General features: G+C 41.9%; 1 pseudogene; it reads right to left on the bottom strand.

The window, feature by feature from the left end:
- Positions 1-13,731: 13,731 nt before the first annotated feature.
- LOC126493008 (40S ribosomal protein S15-like) lies at positions 13,732-14,276 on the bottom strand (annotated as a pseudogene).
- Positions 14,277-19,584: the final 5,308 nt, after the last annotated feature.

Raw genomic sequence — 19,584 nt, 5'->3', positions numbered from 1 at the left:
GTGACTTCTGAAGCCAATTTTAAGAGGTGGCTGAGCCTGGTGGGAGAAAAAGGTTTCCTGGTAGTTTAGCAAGTACATAAATGGTATAACCATGTTCATGCTAAATAGTTCCATGTCATAAAATACGAAGTCATTACGAGGGACATGAAGGGGTGACTGGCCAATATTACAATTGTACCCTGAGTTCTCACTTCAGTGGTCCATGTTTGTAAGACTTACTCTCTGGGGAGCACTACATTCCAAGCTCACACAACATTGTGGTGAGCTGTGTGTCCTACAGCCATCGACTGGAATATTTCCTTTGCTTTTCTGATGTTGTTTGACCTCATGAAACATACATCTCTGAGAGTTTCTTTCATCTGCAAAATTAAAACAGGAAAAATAAAAATGGCAAGAAGTTGCAAAAAAAATAAATGGTATTCAAAAGCCAAGAGTATAAAAATGGTCTATCCAGTCCCCTGGGATATTCTAGTCCAGACACACTATAGATCGACAGTCTGAGGAGAATTTCCATAGCCCAAGTTGTATGTTATGTTTGCTTACTACAGTCCTGAGGGCAGGATCCTAGCTATTAGCAATTGTGATCAGAACACTTGACCCTGATGTCTGGCACAAACTAATGGATGAATGTTGTTTCACCACTGGAAAACAAAGGTGAAATTATACGCAACACATTAAACCACAATTGCCCCTGGATAAAGAGAATTTGTTTTATTTTAGCTTCTGATTTGCTGTTTGTTAGGTGGATTTGTATTTGGGGGGGGTTCATGTAGACCAGGCTGGCCTCCAACTATGTAGACCTTGAGTTTGACGCAAAGACAGGATAACTAGGAACTCCAATACTCCTAGCTGTCCTACCCAAGTTCTGGAATTGCAGTGGAGTAAATGCTAAATCAATATAGTATATCTTTTAATTCTATATAAGATGCTATACATTTTTTTTGAGATGACACTGAAAGAACTCTGATACAGCATCCTAAATTCACTTTAGTTGTGTGTGTAGGTGACTGTCAGCTTGTGGGCACACAAGCCACTGTGCATTTGAAGCTCAGACAGAGGACAAGTTGACAGAAGTAGTTCTCACCTTCCACCATGTGGATCCTAGGATCAAACTCAGGTTTCTGGGCATGGCAGCAAGCACATTCATCTGCTGAGCCCTCTCGCCAGCCCCCTCCTTGTTTGTTTGCTTGCTTTTTTATGTAGGTTATAAATATGTATGTTTTAGATTCTTTTTTTAATATTTATTTATTTACTATGTACACAATATTCTGTCTGTGTGTATGCCTGCAGGCCAGAAGAGGGCACCAGACCCCTCTACAGATGGTTGTGAGCCACCATGTGGTTGCTGGGAATTGAACTCAGGACCTTTGGAAGAGCAGGCAATGCTCTTAACCTCTGAGCCATCTCTCCAGCCCCTAGATTCTTAATTGAAGTTCTTACATCCAGAAATTTCTCCAGGGCAGACTCCATGGCAATTACTATCTTTATATCTTTTATGGGGCTATTAATAAATGCTTTATCTCCATTTAACTAAGTGTGAAATCAGTAAGTTTCTGCAGAGAAACCTAAGTATTTTTTATCTCCTTTGGTAATTTGGGCTCAACTGATAAACATAAATTTAGATGTGTCCATCTAGACCAGCAGTTCTTAACCTATGTGTCTCATCCCACAGGACGAGACTGCTATGACCACTCTCTTGCATCTTGGGATAGTGGACAGGTGATCCTGTGTTTGTGAGCTCTGAGGTGGTCATTTATGGAAGAAGGGACAAGGGACAGTGAGAGACCCACATGTGTTGTGACTATGGGGAAATTCTTTCTGCATGAAGTGCAGAGTTCTATACTTAGAATCTAAACCAGTACTTCTCAGCCTATGGGTCATGACCCCTCTGTGTCAAAGGACTCTTTTACAGGGGTTGCCTAAGACCATCTTCCATGTCAGGTATTTACATTATTATTCATAACACTAGCAAAATTACAGTTATGAAGAAGCAATGAAAATAACTTTATGGGGGCTGGAGAGGTGGCTCAGAGGTTAAGAGCATTGCCTGCTCTTCCAAAGGTCCTGAGTTCAATTCCCAGCAACCACATGGTGGCTCACAACCATCTGTAATGGGGTCTGGTGCCCTTTTCTGGCCTGCAGGCATACACGCAGACAGAATATTGTATACATAATAAATAAATAAAAAAATAACTTTATGGTTGGAGGTCACCACAACAAGAACAAGAGGAACTGTATTAAAGTGTCCTAACATTAGAAATATTGAAAACCACTGTTCTTAATGGAACATAAGGGATTTTTTCAAAGAACTGAAAATGTCCTAACTTCTACTGCTAGCCTTGCATGAAGAAGCGTTTAATTGTTACGTGATATTTTAGTTCTTGCCTAAGAACCCAAGCCCCATTTAGAACTTAGATCTTAAGAGAAAATAATTGCTCCTCAAATGGTGGCCAGTGTTCAACAAAATATTTCTGATCCTGGCAGCCATACACATGAAGGAATGGTCTCCCTGCACCCCTTCCTCTTCTTTCTTTTCTTGACATTTTGATAGCCTCGAAAGTTATCTTTAGGCTAAAATATTGTTTTTCCTCTCTTCTAAAAATATTTTGTGGGAAAATGGTCTTATATTATTTTTAGTAAAATGCTGATTGGCCAGTAACCAGGCAGGAAGTATAGGCAGGCAACCAGGCAGGAGGTAGAGGCAGGACAACAAGAATTCTGGGAGAGGAAAGTTCAGTCTGCAGTGCAAAGGAAGTAAGATAGCAAGATGTGACTGCCTTGCAGAAAAGGGTACCAAACCATGTGGCTAACACAGACAAGAATTATGGACTAATATAAGTTATAAGAGTTACTAAGAAGCCTGAGATACTAGGCCAATCAGTTTATAATTAATGTAGAACTCTGTGTGTTTCTTTGGGATGAAAGACTGCAGGATTAGGTGGGACAGAAACCTCAGTCAACACTCAAACTGTGGCCAGTGTTCAGCAAAATATTTCTGATCCTGGCAGCCATACACATGAAGGAATGACCTCCCTGCTCCTCTCCCTCTTCTCTCTTTTCTTGACATTTTGATAACCTTGAAAGTTATCTCTAGGCTAAAATATGGTTTTTCTCTCTTCTAAAAATATTTTATATGTATGAAAAGATGTTAAAGCATCACAGTGTGACATTAAGACTATCTTATATCCAAACAAATATGATACTGTTCAAAACCTAATCAGAGGCTAGAGAGATGGCTTGGCTGTTAAGAATATTGGTTGCTCTTCTGGAGGACCTGATTTCAGTTCCCAGCACCCATATGACAGCTAACTTGTGTCTGTAATTCTAGTTTCAGGAGATCCAACAGCCTCTCATGCAGACAAAATATCAATGTACATTTTAAAAAATCTAGATGGTGGTGACACACACCTTCAGGACACAGAGGAGGGAATCTCTGGGTTCAGGGTCATCCTGGTCGATAGAGTGAGTTTCAGAACAAACAGGGCTACACAGAGAAATCCTGTTTTGAGGAAAAAAAGCTGAGAAGCTTTCCTCTGCTGCAGGATAAAATGAAACCTTAGATGTTAAATAGAAGCATTTCCAGACAATGACTGAGATTCCAAAAAAAAAAACTTTTTTTATTTATAACTGTTAAATTTTAATTAAAATTTAATTATCACTTTCCCTTCACATCCTCTCAAATTGACGTCTTCTTTTACTTATTTTGTGTGCATGCACACAAAGAAGACACTTGTCAGTGTCTGGTATCTTCCACCATTTCTCTTCTGTTGCTTTGAGTCAGAGACTCTTAGTGAACCTGAAGCTCATTATTTCAGCAGGACTGGGTGATCCACAAGCCCCCAGGTTTTGTCCTGAATCTCCACCTTCAAGCTTCAAGGATAGCTAGTGCCTTACCCACTGAGCAATCTCCTCAGCCTCCTCTCACTCTCCTATAGGTTTGATTGTAGGGTGGCTCTAAAGAATACTTTTAAAAAATTTATTTATTATACATATAATCTTCTGTCTGTGTATGCCTGCAGGCCAGAAGAGGCACCAGACCCCATTATAAATGGTTGTGAGCCACCATCTGGTTGCTAGGAATTGAACTCAGGACCTTTGAAAGAGCAGGCAATGCTCTTAACCTCTGAGCCATCTTTCCAGCCCATAAAGAATTCTTCAATGGGATTACAAAGATGAATTGATAAAGCAGAAGGATGTGCAAGAAGAGGTTTATAACATGTCTTTTATTGTAAGTGGGGTTCCTAGTGAAATTCTTAGAAAACTGTAATTTATAGCTGGGAAAGGAGAAAGGCCTTAAGCAAATACTAATTGTACTGAAATTCTTGAGTCTCTAATAGAGAGAGGCTTCAAGCAGACTCTTGGATGAAGGGCTCCTGTCTCTTCCCATGTCCCATATTTTGCCTTTTTCTGTATCCTATCTCATATACCACTGTCACCAACAGAGTTTTTCTATAAGAGAGGAGACCACAGAATTTCCATTACCTGGAAAATGACTAGGTGTGTCCAAATGTTTTGCAAGGTCAAGTTTATGACATTTGGAGAACCATGGTTGCATCTTCTGCTTTGAACCACTCTCTTTTCCAGACTGTATATCCAGAGTTTCCTAATGTGCTAGCATTTCAGTGATTCTAAGAACATATATTTTTGGTCTCAGTTCTCAAAAACGTCAGGAGTTCAATTCTTGCTGCCTCATAAATATACTGAGAGACCCCTCTTCCAACTGCCTTCCTTCTCCTGGGATAATCCATGTTCAGGAAAGCAAGAGTTAATCACCAGCCACATGATGTTGTCCTGATTCTCAAGAAACAGAGCCTCATAATGTTTGCTGAACTCCTGCAGCTACAGGTCTGTGAAGCAATTTCCTAGGAGTTGATACATCGTATCTGGAGCAAGACTCAGGAAGTCTGTTTGAAACATTATTTCCAAGACCGATGTTCTCAACCTTCCTAATAATGAGACCTTTAATACAGTTTCCTCATGCTGTGGTGACCAGCCAATCATAAAATTATTTTCATTGCTACTTCATAACTGCAATGTTGCCACTGTTGTGAATCAAAATGTAAATATCTGATATTCAAGATGGTCTTTTTTTTTTTCTTTTTTGAGTATCTTGTAAAACTCACCTCTGAACCAGTTCATTTATACCCTTACATTTTAAATAAGGAGATGTTTAAAAACTAGTCATTCAGTCTTACCTCTTCTGGATATAAGTTTGTTCTAATTGCTGCTTTCATTCTGTTATATAACTGTGTCTAGAAATTCATACTTTTCCCCAAATTTAGAACTTAGTGAAATATGTTTTTCAGATTTTTTTTGTCCTATAAAATTCTGCGACTTTAGAGAGTTACTCTTCTGACCCTTGAAATTTAATCAGGGGTAGAATTTCGATTTGTAAGCACTCTCCGCATGTCTCGGCTTCATGGCTTCATCATTTGCAAAAGCTTCTTCCACATGACAGTTTTCATATCTTTAACATAAGAGTGAAAATAAAACCAGAACAATTTATCCCACAGATATGATGTATGGAAGATTTTACTTTTCACTTTATAAAAATATGTTTTTATTATTTTAAAAATTGTGCTTATGTGTTCATGTGTAGGTGCATGTACATGTATGCAGGTGCCCACAGAAACAGAGATGGCGAATCTCCCTGAAACTGGAGTTACAGGTAGTCATGAGGCACTCAGCGTGTGTTCTAGGAACCAAACATTGACTCTTTACAAGAACAAAACACTCTTTTAACCAATGGCTGCCTGTCCAGTCCCTGTACTCTCGTCTTCTTTGTTTAATACTCATACATACTATATAAAGTGTTTTGATGAAACCTGTAGCGCCAGCGCTGCCACAGTACCGAGTTGCGGGTGAGGGGCTGAGGGTTTAAAAAAGCACAACACCTGGGGTAATTCGTGGTCAGGGAATGCAGTTTACTGAGAGCTCAAGGCAGCCCTATATACAGCCTTAGCACACTGTGGAGAAATCTCCGGGTTCAGAAGTTCATGTTCTCAAGGCTAGGTGGTAAACAACACTGAGAAACAAGGAACCTTGTGGTAAGTAAAAAAGGTCACAAAAGCAAAAGGCCAGGCGCAAGATATACTTGCACAAAAACACAAAACAGCAGGCAACTAGACAAACATCCCTGGGGGCAGGGCCCAACAGAAACTCCACCCCATTCCCTTGCCTCCAGTTACCCTACTATCCCACCCATCACCTTTTCCACCTAACTTCATGTTATTGCTATAGTTGTTTAACCATATAGGGCCAACTGTATGCCCATGGTGTGAGACCATACAGTGGAGCCTGATGAGCCCTTCAGTGTGTTACATTTTATAGTACCACATCCCCCTAAGGCTCAAAGATCATCAAGAAAGAGGAGCTAGAACAATTGTAAGAGGCAGAGAGAACAGCCACCTTCAGAGAAACAGGCATGGTAGTGCGGTTACACGCATGAACTCATGGGGACTGTGACATAAGATCTAGCATGCCAGTATCCCACCATGGGTGAGAAAAGGGTTCACACAGTCCTGCCTCTACTTGAGGAGCTTTTGCAATTGATGGCTACTGTGGGAGAAAGTCTGTTTACATCAGGAACTCTTTAAAGAGTGGGAAAAATCACTCAGGATAATTTGGAAAATGAAAGAAATAGGCTGGTAGATGCTTGATCAGGAAAGAAACTCTAGGAAACAGAGGAGAGTAAGCATTCATGATGTAATTCACCTCTCATCTGCTATAAAATTAACAGGGGGTTTTATCTTTTGAGCTGGAGAGCAGAATGGATGTCCCTTCTTATAACCATCACCCTCATCAATGAGCTTTCTACGAGTTATTACTTTGTCACTATGAAGGCCAAGTTGGGGGTCACTGTATTCAGAAGGTCTGACAAACATCTATGACCTTTGGTCTTACCAAGTCGTTGGCCTAGTTATTTATTAATTGTCTACAGAAAAGAACTTGAAAGAAGTAAAAATGTGAGTTAGTATAAACTATTGTGAATAGTCAACTGAAGAAGACACCCATATTCTCCATACCTGCGATATACATACACTTGGTCTTTCTACTGGCAGTATCAACTGCTTCACCCCCCTTTCCTAGAACACAAATACTTCAGATTGGCATCACAGATTTATACTTGTACTCAGAAAGAAAACTCAAGTCCTCACCCACAAGGAAAAGTCAGAGAACAGATTTCCGGAAGGAAGAGAGCTATGGACCTGATTCCATAGAAGCACGGACTCTGCTGGCGACCACCATCCTGCTGCTCCTCTGCCCATGAGGCTGGATGCCTCTCCCTTGTGGCCTAAGAGTTGGGATGATTCTTAGACCCCTTTTCTCCCTGTTAGAAAACCAAAAGATATAATTTAGTGGAAATTAACGCTGCCACCGCTGAACACATTTCTGCTGTAAACTAGATTATTTATCTCACTGTGCTTCTCAGCCAAAGATTCTTTTTTTTTAAATTATTTATTTATTTATTAAAGATTTCTATCTCGTCCCCACCGCCGCCTCCCCTTTCCCTCCCCCTCCCCCAAGCAAGTCCCCCTCCCTCATCAGCCCAAAGAGCAATCAGGGTTCCCTGCCCTGTGGGAAGTCCAAGGACCACCCACCTCCATCCAGGTCTAGTAAGATTCTTGACTCTTGTTAAGGAGCTAATGTGGTGAGGCAATCAGGATCGGGCTTCTAATTGTTAGACTCAGCTGTTTCTTTTGTTCTTTTTTTCTGACATTTATTTATCACATGGGAATAGGAAGGTTTGCAGGATCTTGAACCCACATTGAGGGAAACTACACATAAGATATATTACTTAGACTCAGGCCTACCTGTCCAGAAAGTATTGCCACAGATTGGCTCATTACTGATAGTAAACTGTGTGCTTGTGGCTGATCATCTTAGTACAGAAAGCTGCCATTGTGCTGTCTAGGATCTAGGAAGAAACAGAGCACAGAAATAGTGCTTTTTGTAGTTCATCGCCTCATGAGTTCATTTTGGTAACACATGGTGCAATTAGAGTTTTCTAGAAAGGATGTGAGCAAATTCCCTTTGACCTCAGTAGAACACAATTGACAGATCAATGTAGCCATTCCTCCAAAGTTTAACTTGGAGAGACATGAGTTTACAAAGTTATTACAGAAATTTGAAAGGTTATTTGCAGAAGCATGAATGGCTCAAAAATAACTGCAGCATCAAAACACCATACATGAACAGAAGATGATGCACAAAATTGGTGTCAGAAGGAAATATATTTATTTTTACATGGCCCCTATGGATGTTTTCGCCTGAATGTGTGCATGCATTTCACATGCAGGCCTGATGCCCACAAAGGTTAAAAGAAGGCTTTGGATTCTCAGGGACTGGGATGAAAGACTTTTGTTAGTTGGCATGCGGGGACTAGGAACCCAGACTTGTGTCATCTGCAAGATCAGCAAATGCTCTTAGCTGAAGAGCCATCTCACCAGCTGCACCTGGGAGGCTATGCAGAGTTTTCAGTTTGAGGGACAGGCCAGGTAGGATAGCCTTGTCAGAAGATTGCTGGCTGGCTATCCTCTCATGCTGTGCAACCTTGTAAAACTCTAGGACAAATCTGAAGCCATTTCTGAGGCCTCTCAGCAGTAGTGCTCCCCCCTCCCCTAGGAACCAAGGACCTAACAACTTCCCATGCACGTACTGGAATGTTGGGGATTTTCCATCTCCCTGTGTCCTTGTGGATGTTCTCCAGATAGAACTCAGTTATTGGAATTGGGGCAAGATAACCCTTAGATTATCTTGACTCAGTTCCTTGGCCTTTGTCAGGGGATATTGACTCCGTTCCTCCAATACGGTTAGGATGACTCACAGATGTTTGTTTCCCCCTTACTCCGCCTGTTCTAGAAACCACTCTCTCGCCTCAGCTCAGACCAATCATTGTTAATAGCCCTTTGCATCAGCCAATCCTAATAGTTGGAAAAACAGCCCCTAAACTCTCCCCTTGTTTCCATGGCTTTTTACTTTAAAAGTAGCCTGTACCAGCTATTTGGGGTCTTTTGGCTTCCTAAATGCTAAAAGACCCTGTCGCAACAGAATTAATTAAATCCTCTTGCTTTTACATCAACTGTGGTGAAAGAGTGGTCTCTTGGGGTGACTCCTCCTCGGTGATTGGACTTCAGGGTGCAACAACCTCACTGTTCACTCTTTACATAATGTTGAGGATGGATCATGTGGATCTTGCATTAAAGATTACACACACTGATGCCTTCTTTTTACTTCCCAAGTCTGATGAGTCCTTCAGCAACATTCAAACTCAAGTTTATAAAGTTTTATTACATATTAACGCTAAGACTAGGATCATCAAGTATTAGCCTAAAAGTTTATAATAAGATGGATTGTGAAGGGGATTATTACTCTGAATTTTTATGTTATATGTTATATTCTGCTTACCTGTTACCTCACTGAAAAATTCTGGTAATTTTCAGTATTTATATCCAAATATATATACATATACACATGTACATCTACTCATATATATTGAGTCAATAATATACATGAGTTGATGTGTATATATTAATATGCATATTTATATATGTGAATGTGTGTATTTATGTATTGTATGAATATGAATATTTATGTGTATGATTAACAAGCCCATGACCTGATTTTTTTCCTCCATGTTTTAGTTATAGGACCTCTTCTCATGAACTTTTTTTTTTCAAGATATGGTTTATCTGTAGCTTTGGATCCTGTCCTGGAGCTAGCTTTTGTAGACCAGGCTGGCCTCAAACTCACAAAGACCTACCTGTCTCTGCCTCCCAAGTGCTGGGATTAAAGGTGTGTGCCACCACCACCCAGCTTCTCGTGAACTTTTTAAGAAGCTAGAGATTTCTGGCTCCAAACCTCTGCCTTTTGTTGGGACAATGCTTAACTACAGGAGGGTGAGTGATATTAGGTTCCCAACTTTGCTTCTGTGACTTGTGTCCCTTACACAAATGCCATTAAACCCCTGTCTTCTCATCCATTCAAATGGCCATTGGGATTAATAGTAAGGCTTTCAGTTTGCAGAATTGTTTGTGCCACACTCAGAATCATTACATGTTTATCCTTGGGTTTTTCTGACATGTGTTTGTGACCTCAGGATTGTGACAGGTCAGGTGAGGACCCTGGATGTTGGCACACTAGGACTTGATGCTAAAATGCTGATGTGCAGATGTTGGGAGCATCAAAGATTTAATTTTTTTTTATTACAGATCCTAGAGAAGTACAGTTATTTTAAATCAGTATTTAAATAAATACAGGTAAGGCCACCCAGCAGGACCTCACCAACCTTGAGCATCCATGCTGAGTATCTCTGGCATATGCCTATCAGGAAGCACATAGTTACTTTGGGGGAATATGCACAAGCTCGAATTCCCAATTGAACTCTTTAATCTTATTATTTCCAGAGCTCTAGCCAAGATTTCCCCATGCAGAAGAAGTTTTGCCTTCAATCCATCTCACTTCGATGTAGAGCCCTGTGCATGACTCTAAGGAATGGAAATATGGGAGGTAAGGTGATGTTGCCTGTGAACCTCAGATGTTTAACCAGATTCAGAGTTTTGTTTCCTAAAACAGTTGTAGAATCACTTATATAAAATCACTAATGAAAGCATGATTTGACAAATTTGAGAAAAATTATGTATAGATGCGGACTATAATATGCAAACGTGCATACATATATGCATATACATGTACCTATAAAATATAGACTGAATTTACACAGAGTCTTTCTGAATGCTTTCTAAAGGATGGACTATTGGCCTGTCATTCCTAAGCTCATGCCCAGGAGCAGTGCCCATGTGCAGACTGCAGCTCTTGGAAGATTTGTTCTTCTGAATACTCAAGGTTTACTTATCAAGTCATAATTCTTCAAAACCAAGAACTCCATTAATTGCTTAAGTTCCTAAGAATTCCATGCTCTGCCCCATTTGAAAAAGCAATAACTCCCTTAGCATTTTTGTTGGGGGGTGATCTTTTCTTTTTAGGTATTTTTTTGAAACACACCTTTTGGGTTTTGTTTTTGTTTCTAATAGTGTCTCCTGTAGACAAGACTGGTCTCAAACTTGCTGTTCAGATGATGATCAGAGATTATTTAATATTCTTAATCGGTGCTTGTGAACACCATGACATCTTATTTATAGGTGAATAAGTGCTAATTTTAAGGCTGGGGTTATACTGTGCTTACCCAAACCTGCAAAAATAAGGGTCCCAAGGTAAGGTTTCAATAAGGATGCTTGAGCAAGAGAAATAAAAAAGACAGATCTCTGGGACTTGGAGGTCTTACATAAGCTGATGACTTATGCCAAGCAAGTTTGTTACTCAGCATAACTCATTGTATTCTATTTGCAGAGGGGGCGATAGCCAAGGTCAGCTGGGAGTTAAGTCAGACAATGTTGGCAAAGAGAACCCAGGATACCTCAGGCACAGTTACCTTAGGTCTGATAACCACAACCCAAAGAAAAGAGTAGGATCCCTAAAAACTGCAGCTTCAAGTTCTAAGAGGCCTTGGCTCCAGACCTGGATAGAAGCTTCTCTGTCTTTTGGAAGGGACACAGAACTAATATGACTTTTGTCCTTTTGCAATAGTATCTGAGAGAACTTTGAATTAGTCTGGATCAAACAGTACCACTCTCCATTTTTAGTTTTTGTAGCCAGGTGAGTTATTTGTGCCTTAATGTTTACAAGCTCTAGATAACCCACATACAAGCAGATTTCTCCTAATATTGGCAAATGAATTACCAACAGAAGGAATCAGAGTGTACCCGCCCAGCAGGTCCAGTTGTTCCAGGGTCTGAAGGGGCACTATCTGAAAGAACATGGGCGAGAGAGAGAAACACAGACCAAGCAAAATTCTCTTGTCAAAGTCTCCGTTTATTGAAGCAAGCTTTAGTCTTAAATACTCCTCAGTGAGAAACTCGGACAGGGGGAACTGGGGAAGGGGGAAGGGAGAAGAAGGAGGAAGGGATTCAGCAGCTTGGCAGCTAAGCTTAGCAGTTGCAAGGTCAGTGGCTAAAACACCTGCTGTTAGTGATAAGCAAGGAATAATGGGGGCACTCTGTGGTGCTTTCCAGAGCTTGAGTCTCCAAGGTTAGCACGTAATGTTTTGGTTAACTTTAAGTTTTCTGTCTCAAGGTTTTTACTTCAAGGCCCTGTGAGAAAGGAGAAGCCTGAAATGGCTCCTGACAAGTTTCTATGGTGATATTTAAAATATTCATCAGTCTGACTACAGGACAAGGCAAGTTTGGGCACCCTCTCCTCTATTGCTTAGTATACAGGAAGCCAACAGTCAACATCAAATTAAATGGAGAGAAACTCAAAGTGATTCCACTAAAATCAGGAACAAGTCAAGGTTGTCAACTTTCTCCATATCTATTCAACATAGTTCTTAAAGTATGGGCTAGGGCAGTAAGACAACAAAAGGAGAACAAAGAGATACAAATTGGAAAGGAAGAAGCCAAACATTTGCTTTTGCAGATGATATGATAGTATATATAAGTGATCCTAAAAATTCTACCAGGGAAATCCTACAGATGATAAATACCTTCAGTAATGTGGCAGGATACAATATTAACTAAAAAAAAAATCAGTAGTCCACCTATATAAAAATGATAAAATGCTGAGAAAGAAATCAGAGAAACATCATGTTTCACAATTGCAACAAATGATACAAAATATCTTAGGGTAACACTAATGAAGAACTGAAAGCCCTGTTCAACAAGTCTTTGAAGAAAGAAATTTGAAGAAGATAACAGAAAATGGAAAGAGCTCCCATGCTTATGGATAAGTAGGATTAACATAATAAAAATGACAATTCTGCCAAAACCAATTTATTTATTTATTGCAATCCTCATCAAAATCCCAACACAATTCTTCACAGACCTTGAAAGAACAATACTCAACTTTGTATGAAAAACAAAAACCCAGGGATAGCCAAAATAATCCTTTACAATGAAGGAACTTCCAGAGGAATCACCATCCCTGACATAAAGCTCTACTATAGAACTATAGTAATGAAAACAGCCTGGTACTGGCATAATAACAGATGAGTTGACAAATGGTATCAAATAGAAAAACACAGACATTAAACCACACACCTATGAGCACCTGATTTATGATAAAGAAGCAAAAATTACACAATGGAAAAAAGAAAGCATTTTCAGCAAATGGTGCTAACATAACTAGATGTCTGCATGTGGAAGAATGTAGAAAGATCCATACCTATCTCCATGCACAAAACTCAAGTCTAAATGGATTAACGACTTCAATATAAATCTGACGACACAACATGATAGAAGAAAAATTGGGAAGTAGCATTCACTGCATGGACACAAAAGACTACTTCCTAATTATAACCCCAGCAGCACAGACACTGAGAGCAACAATAAATAAAAGGGACCTCCTGGAACTGAGAAATTTCTGTAAAGGAAGGGACATAGTCAATAAGATAAAAAGATAGCCTATTGAGTGGGAAAAGATCTTCACCAACCCCACATCAGACAGAGGACTGATCTACAATATACATAAAGAACTCAAGAAGTTTGACATGAAAATTCCAAATAATCCAATTAAAAAATAGGGTACAGTTCTAAACAGAGAATTTTCAGAAGAATCTCAACTGGCCAAAAGACCCTTAAGGAAATGTTCATCATCCTTAATCATCAGGGAAATGCAAATCAAAATGACTCTGAGATACATTCTTATACAAGTCCAAATGGCTAAGATCAAAAACAACAATGTTAGCTTATGTTGGGTCCCTTGAGGACAGGACTTCGCACCCCCACTTGATCTGTTTTGCACTCTTTTTTTTTTTTAAACATGAGTCTTTATTGGCCACAGCTACTTGAGCGGGATGAAGTGGGAGGAGTGTGTGGCACCAATGTGAGGCTGACCATGCTTCACAGGTTGTAGATAATGGAGAACTCGCCCACTAGTGGCCAATCATCTCTGGCTTAATCTCAACCTGGTTGAAGGTCTTGCTGTTGTACATGCCCACCATGCTCCCCACCATCTCGGGCAGGATGATCATGTCCCTGAGATGGGTCTTCACTACCTTGGGCTTCTCCATGGGTGGCGCCTCCTTCTTGGCCTTTCCCAGGCACTTGAGCAGCGAATTCTGATTCCAACACAGGCCGCGGTTGAGGCATTGCCTCTGCTGGGCACTGTAAAGCTGCATCAACTGCTCATAGGACATGTCCAGCAGCTGGTCCAGGTCCAAGGTGTGATTGGTAGGTGAACTTGCGGAAGGTCCGCTTCTTCTTCTGCTCCACTTCGGCCATCTTGGCGGCAACTCGGAAAAGCTCTGTTTTGCACTCTTGTGGTTGGTTGTTCTGAAAAGAAGAACAAAAATAGAACAATCTGTTGTTTTCAGCAATGTTTCTAAAGATGTTTACTCCTACAGTCATTAGCTTCTTGCTTTTGCTGGCTTGGCCTCCCCTGCTGAGGGCTATACAGACTGTGTGAGAAAGTGGAATAAGGCTTATTTGCAGAATTTGAAGTTGTGTTGTGTGTTAATCCTGATGTCCCTTGCTCAGAGAACTACAGTTGCTATGCTGGCATGGCAAAGTGGAGGTCCCAACAAGATCTGAGAAAGAAGGGGTAGCAGACGGGGTTGTCCTAGCTGGTAAGGACGGATTGGGGTAAAATGGGATCCACAAGCAGTAAGAGGGACCTGATATATCAGATATCTAAATTGTTAGAGCAACAAGGAAGCACGGTTAAACAGAGAACTATAGACTATAGCCGCAGCAAGCCCATGGTTTTTGACAGGTGGGGGCTTGAACATCTCCTACTGGAAACAGGTAAAAAGAGACTTTCAGAAACGACTGCAAAAGGAGGGTGCTTCTCTATTTCTACCCTTTTGCTATGGTACCTGGTCTGTGATACCCTGCTTACCGATTGCCACAGCCAGAGCAGCCTGGATACTGAGACTGACAGGCTGTGCCAGGATTGAGACATAGATGCTTCTTTTCAGGTGGAAGAACAGCAACTTTTATTTTGCCTCTGCCAAAACCTTTTATACCTCTACTGCTTCTGTGGAAAACCTCCGGCCAGAAAGAACACAAACATTCTAGTCAATTACAGACCACAAGAAAGTTCCCCTGTCAGTGAGGGGGAGTGAGGGCAACTAGATCACAACAACTTCCCCTGTTTTATTTATACCTTGCCTGTCATGGGGAATAGCCCTCTAATATTGCCAGTCCTGCCCAGACACATAGCCCTAAACCAAATATCCCCAGAACTGATAGTGCCAATGAAGCAGACCAGTGCTGCAACCATCTAGCATGCACTAACTGGGTGGTAAAATTGACAAAAGCAGTATTCTAAACCCCGTTCATATGACTCTAGAGTTCCATAACAGTAGCAGAAGGATGCAATACAGTGCCAGGAGTAACACATGTAATATGACAAAAGCTGGAACATGTTAGCCTTTGAAAAGCCCAAAGATAGTCCACTTGCTCCTGAACCAGAGCCACTTGTTGGTTCAAGGTCAATATGCCTAATTGAATATGTCCGTTAAGATCATTTTGAATGTCCAAAACATTGCTGACTCTTTCAGCCAGCTGGTTGACAGTCTCAGCTCTCTGCACAGTCTGGGAGAGAGCAACTCTGGCAGCAGTATCTGTGGTGGCAAAGCTCTTCTCCAGCTGACTTCTGGCCCCAGATGCACTCCTTCTGGGTCCAAACTGCTGCATGGAGCAGAGCAGAACTCAGGGAAGCAGGCTCACTGCTCCTGCTCGGGAACCATTGAAGGAGCCCCACTTTAACAATCTTTTAAGGGAATTTTGGCATCGTCAACCTGTCTGGCTACTTCCTGCTGAGCGGGGGTGCTGCATTATTGGGGATATTTTACATCAACATTTCAGGGAGTCTTGGTGATTCAAACCAAATAAATTTGCAATGAATCCACAGGTTCTCATCCTCTGTGGAGACAAAAGCAGAGCCTCTTTTCCAAAACATCAAATCCTTTGGCCCATATTTTAAAGACAAAATACCTTTCTTAGCAGTTCCCAGAATCAAATGTCTTTCTCCAGTCCAGAACACAGAAGACAACACAGTCAACACAAGAACATACATCTGTACACATTCTATCTTTTTGAGGCCCTCAATTCACCCTCCTGCCTCCTCTTTATTACTTCCCTACTGGCCAATCTTCCAGAGGGCATCCCTCAGAGCATCTCTGGGGATGAAGAAAGACATACTCCCTTTAATCTGACTTGACTTGTTCCCAGTTTGGAACATTTAACCCCCCTCCCATAATAAACCAGGGGCTAACTTGAGCTATTGTTTGTATGAAATCTTTGGCTGTCTTCCTTGTTACTTCGGTGCCTTGTTGCTTTAAGAGTTTCAGTTACTTTTTAAGGCCTTCAATTCACCGTCCTGTCTCTTCTTTATACTTGCTAGTCTTTTGGAGGGTGTCCTTCAGAGTATCTCTGGGGAATGAAAAGAAGACATGTTACCTTCCCCAATATGCTCCTCGAGTTAGCTGGCCAATGGAGTGACCCCGTTCATGGATTCTCACTTTCCAGATCTCAGTGCACACAGCCAGTGCAGCCTGGATGCCGAGACTGGGGTGTCTGGATTCAGACACTGAGGCTTCTTTTCAGGTAGAAGAACAGCAAGCTTTATTTTGCTTCAGCTAAAACCTTTTATACCTCTACTGCTTCTGTGGAAAACCTCTGATCACAAAGAACACAAACATTCTTGTCAATTACAAGACCACAAGGAAGTTAGGCTGTTGGTCAGGGGGAGTGAGGGCAGCTAGATCACAACAACGATAAAGTGAAAGTGAGACCAGAGTTCGCTGTGGGCTAAAGAAATACTTGAGGAAATACAGGAGGAGGAGACTCACCAGTTCATAGGATCGGTGGAGGAGTCTCATAGGAACTGAAAGGAAATGTCAGGGGTATCAGGGGGAAGTTTGGAATCTGGCGCGGGACCAAGGCTAGCACCAAATCTGCACACTTTTGGGCACAAAACCAGATAGCAATAACCTCTGAGTCAGAAAATTGGGAAGACAGCCTCAGCTTTAATGCAGAGAATAGTTTATAAACTAATGCAGGACATTAAGGTACTTCGGAAAAGGCTGAAGCACTGTAGGGCGAAGGATTCCTCACGTGTGCTGTCAGCCCCACCTTCTTTTAATGAGGACTGGGGAAGGAGCGAGTCCCGTTGGGGACTGACAGATGACAGGGAGGCTGAAGAGGGCTCAGGAAGAAGAGGAGGTGTCTGTTTTTGGCCCCAGCACACAGTTGCTCCGGTTATAGAGGTACCTGATCCTAACAATCAAGGACAGATGCTGAGACAACATGTGGCCTTGATCTTTAAAGAGATGAAGTAATTGAAAGAGGCCGTGGTGGTACACGGCTCTCAGGCCCCATTTACTCTTGCCATGGTAGAGTCTTTTGCAGCATTGAATCTTACACCTAGTGATTGGCAGCAGCTATGCCATGCAGTACTGTCAGGAGGAGATTACTTATTGTGGACGGGAGAATATCAAGAAAATTGTTTACAAATGGCTAGGTTAAACATGCAAGTGGGACAGGCACAGCACAATCTGGACATGCTAACTAGAGCAAGAGCTTATGCTGACTTGGCCAATCAAATTGTGCTCGATCCTGCCATATATCTCCAGATGGCAGCTGCGGCTACCAAAGCTTGGAAAGCCCTGCCAAACAAGGCCACGGGGGGGGGGGGGCAGGGAGATTGTTTGGTGATGTGACCACAGCTATGCCCATAGTTAAGCAGCTGGCATTTGAGAATGTCAATAAGTACTATAAGGAAGCCTGGTGGCCACATAAGGCAAAAAGCTTAAATGAATACATCTGGATCTTCCAGGATATTGATGGACACTTTATTCAGGGCCAGGTGATTGCCACTGCCATCAGGCCTGGGGAGGACCCCGGACAACTGGGGATAAAACCTGCTTTAACTGTGGTGCCCCAGGACATTTTAAAAAGGAATGTCCACAACTCACTAAGGGAACTACTGCCAGATCAGGAAAGTGCCCATGATGTAAAAGGGAGGCCCATTGGGCAAATGATTGCAGATCTAAGACAGATATAGATGGAAGGCCTCTGCCTATCCAAGGCCAACAGCAGGGAAACTGGTGGAGGGCCCCGCTCCAGGGCCCCAGATCCTCAGTGTATGGAGCAATGACACCAGGAGTCAGGGGGTCCCACCCCAGCAGTGGCTACATGCAGTTTGTTCCAAGGGCAATCCTTTTGCATTGCAGACCTTGCCCATGCCACCCAAGGAAGTGCAGAACTGGAACTCAGTATCTCCACCCAAGCAGTCTTGACAGCCCAATTGGGGGTTCAAGCTTTACCCACTAACGTTTTTGGGCTGCTCTCTAAAGGGAACTTGGGGCTTATCTTAGGAAGAAGCAGTACCATCTTGAGGGGAATTCAAATTCATCCTGGAATTGTTGATGCAGATTATCAAGGAGAAATAAAAATTATGACATCAGTTACTCAAGGGTTACAGTAATTCCTCAGGGGGATCGTATTGCCCAATTGGTCTTGGTACCCTTAGTTAACACCTCCAACCCCGTGGCCAGGTCCAGTCTGGGTTCTAAGGGTTTTGGGTCATCTGGAACTGCAGCCTTTTGGGTAGCTCATATGAAAGAAAGGCCAGGATTGGAATTGATTATTGATGGAAAGTCATTTAATGGGATTTTAGACTCTGGAGCTGATGTCTCTGTCCTGTCCTTAGAATTCTGGCCTAAGAAGTGGCCATTAGAAAGTAGTACTGCCACCCTACAAGGAATAGGTCAAGCAAGTCCCAAGAAGAGTGCAAAAATATTAAAGTGGCAGGATAATGAAAGCCATGAGGGTTACTTTCAGCTATATGTCCTCCCAGGACTACCTGTTAATCTCTGGCGAAGAGATGTCCTGAGTGAGATGGGAGCTGTCTTGACCACTCAGCCCACACCACCACCACCAGAGTCCCAAATTATGCAGCAACTGGGATGGAGACCAGGACAGGCGCTGGGAAAAATCTGCAGGGCCAGTTGCAGTCAGTGATACCAGATAAACAAATTACCAGACCGCTGGGAGACCGAAGCAGTCTTAGGCCATTTTTAGTTAGGGTCACTGTTTTCAAGCCTGCCCCAATTCCTACAACTTGGAAATCTGACGAGTGGAACAGTGGCCCTTGACTCAAGAGAAATTGCAGGCTGCTCATGCTTTGGTCCAAGATCAGCTGCAGGCAGGGCACGTTGTCCCCTCTACTTCCCCTTGGAATACACCCATATTTATCATTAAAAAGAAATCTGGAAAATGGAGACTATTACAAGACCTTAGGGCCATCAATTAGGTTATACAGCCTCTTCAGCAGGGATTGCTTTTTTACTATTCCTCTAGCCAAACAGGATTACTGTCATTTTGCTTTTAGGCTCCCTTCAGTCAATTTTAAGAAGCCAGCTTTGTAATTCTGTTGGATTATACTCCCCCAGGGAATGGCAAATAGTCCTACCAGATGTCAAACTTATGTTGCTGCTGCCTTGGAGCCTGTCCGCTGTCAGCTTCCACAGTTATGTATTGTTCATTATATGGCTGATTTATTAACAGCAGAGCCTGATCAAGA

This window comes from Alexandromys fortis, unplaced genomic scaffold (assembly GCF_014885135.2).
Source record: "Alexandromys fortis isolate MF-2015 unplaced genomic scaffold, M_Fortis_MF-2015_v1.1 scaffold_306, whole genome shotgun sequence".
Lineage (NCBI taxonomy): Eukaryota > Metazoa > Chordata > Mammalia > Rodentia > Cricetidae > Alexandromys > Alexandromys fortis.
Note: the sequence above shows the minus strand (reverse complement) of the source record. Positions and strands in the feature narration are given on the sequence as shown.